We start from the raw sequence: 2661 nt of genomic DNA, 5'->3' as shown, positions 1-2661 counted from the left end.
AGAAGCAATGACAACTCTTTCAGAGAATGTTGGTTCAAATCCTAGCGTGCAGATGGTGTTCACAATTGTCTCTAACTCCAGTTCTAGGGATAGTATAACCTCTTTGTGTCTGCATGGGGACTGTGAGTACACATTGTACACAGACATACCAGAAGGAAAACACATATACACGTAAAGTAAGTGTGTGTGTGTGTGTGTGTGTGTGTGTGTGTGTGTGCTGGTGTACCATTATATCTCTTAGAGAAAGTATAAAACCCAATGTGAAACCCCACAACTTCAATATGGCAATTTAAATAGTATAGAAATTCACAGAGCAGTATAGCCTTTGAGTCAGTTAATTTCAGTATGTGACATATTTTTTAAATGTTCCAGTTTTGTAAAAAAATCTCATAAAATTGTGAATGAACAAAACATATTATTACTTTTATAACAAATTTTAATGCAGAATGCATTGTAAAATTCCAAACATAGAATATGCAAAAATATTTAAAATGACATATGTAAAATAAAACAAATCTACAGAAATTCACTAAAAATAATTGTGCAACATACTAATACTAAAATACAATTAATCTACTCAACCATGTAATTATTGAGCATTTTTAGTTTTTAAATACTAAAGTATTTTTTAACAGACTTAATTCTTTTATTTTTGTCTTATAAAAACCCTTATGTTGTAGCCACAGCTGGAGCCTGGATCTTCTGAACAGAGACTCTGGTGTGGGTTTTCACAAGATGATTAGTGAATTCATGATAAGGAGACTTGGTGAACAGTGTCTTTGCAGAGGTAGCTGGTAGGTCTTGGAGATGGCATCAAAGGTGGCCTTGGCAAAGTTGCCCAGTGTGGCAGTGCAGCCTCTGGCTGAAGTGTAGCAGTCATCTATACCGGCCATCATCAGGAGCTTCTTGGGCACAGGAGCAGAGACAATGCCAGTGCCTCTAAGGGCAGGGATGAGATGCACCAGCACAGACCCACAGCGGCCTGTCACCTTGCATGGAACAGTGTGGGGCTTGCCAATCTTGTTCCCCAGTAGCCTCTCCGCTCAGGGACAATGGAAAGCTTGGCCAAGATGATGGCCCCTCGGATGGCAGTGGCAACCTCCTTGGAGCACTTAACACCCAGACCAGCGTGACCATTGTAGTCCCCAATAGCTACGAATGCCTTGAACCTGGTCCACTGGCCAGCTGCTTCTGCACCGGCATGATTTTCAGAACCTCAACCTTCATGGATGCACCCAGGAAAAAGTCAATGATCTCAGACTCCTTAGTGGGCAGGGAGAACAGGTAGATTTCCTCCAAGAACTTTATCTTCATGTCCTTAACCAGGCGGTCCAGCTTGGTGATAGGGATCCATTCCTTGTCTTCAGCTTTACCTCTGGGAGTCCCACTGCCTCGACCACGACCGCTGCCCCTAAGGCCCCTAAGACCACTGCCGAATCCTCCGTGGAAGCCTCCAGGGCCTCCTAATCCTAACACCCACCCACCCACCCCCCCCAGCCGTCCTTTTGGCCCTCCCGGTCCTCCGGGCCTTCCTGCTGCACCAGTGTCATCCACCATTTAGTGTTTTCCTGGAGAAGATATTAATGTATTTAAATTATGAAAGAATAACTGATATTCAGTTTATAAGCTCTTAATTAGCTATATGGAGAATTGTTAATGTATAACATCAGAATATGTAATTCAGGGTATAGAGATGATAAAGGGATAAAGATTGCCAAGGAACAAATATTTTGCTATGAAAGCACTAAGTCCAGATTTTATATCCTCAGCACACACATAGAACGCTGCTTATACTAGAATGCTCATATATTCCCAGTATTTGAATTGGAATCAGGTATATCTTAGGGACTCAATAAGAATGCCTGATTCAGTGAGAAATGCTGACATCAATTGCTGACTTGTACATGTTACCATAAAAGTCAATCATAGCCTTATATAAATTCACACACAGAGGCACACAGACACATACACACACACACACACACACAGAGAGAGAGAGAGAGAGAGAGACAGACAGACAGACAGACAGACAGACAGACAGAGATTTATTGTTGGACACACATGGACACACACAGTGAGAAAGAAAGAGAATAAATATTTCCTCAGTTCTCAAATGCTCTTCTCACTTCATTTCCAGTATTTTTGTCTTATATGTGCTTTATGTCTCAAATAAGAATGACCTTGACATAAAGTTAGAGTATAACTTATTATTACATAGTTTTCTCAGGTTATAACCCTGTCTAAAAAAAAATTAAAGTAGTGAAATTTTGTGAATATGCAAATCACCAACCTAGAAAATCTGAAGAAAGCAACATTTATCTGGACTCCCAAGGTTGAGCCTTTTTCCATGGCAAAACCTGTCTCCCTCCTTAAATTTTTAAGAATGCTATTAACATCTAAACTTTGAGAGCATATTTTTTCTAGTCTAGACTGAACTCAGCATATAAACCAATCCCAAGGATGACAAGGTGAAGTAATGAGTGGCTTCAAGATAATTTCAGTAATGACTGGAAAACTCATGGCCTACAGTTTGTCATGTTTATGACTGACAAAAAGAAAATGAGAATGTGGTTTCTAGAATTACTCTCAAGTAGAAAGAGAATGAACAATGAACATCAGCAAGCGGCTGAAGCTTGGCGTCATTGAGGAAAATTTTAGTTA

The 2661-nt window shown here is 40.1% G+C and overlaps 1 pseudogene; it reads right to left on the bottom strand.

The window, feature by feature from the left end:
• Nucleotides 1-669: 669 nt before the first annotated feature.
• Nucleotides 670-1557, bottom strand: LOC116070562 (annotated as a pseudogene).
• Between the last annotated feature and the right edge of the window lie 1104 nt (nucleotides 1558-2661).

This window comes from Mastomys coucha, unplaced genomic scaffold (assembly GCF_008632895.1).
Source record: "Mastomys coucha isolate ucsf_1 unplaced genomic scaffold, UCSF_Mcou_1 pScaffold22, whole genome shotgun sequence".
In the NCBI taxonomy this organism is placed as follows: domain Eukaryota; kingdom Metazoa; phylum Chordata; class Mammalia; order Rodentia; family Muridae; genus Mastomys; species Mastomys coucha.
The sequence above is the reverse complement of the archived record's forward strand: the minus strand, read 5'-3'. Positions and strand labels throughout refer to the sequence as shown.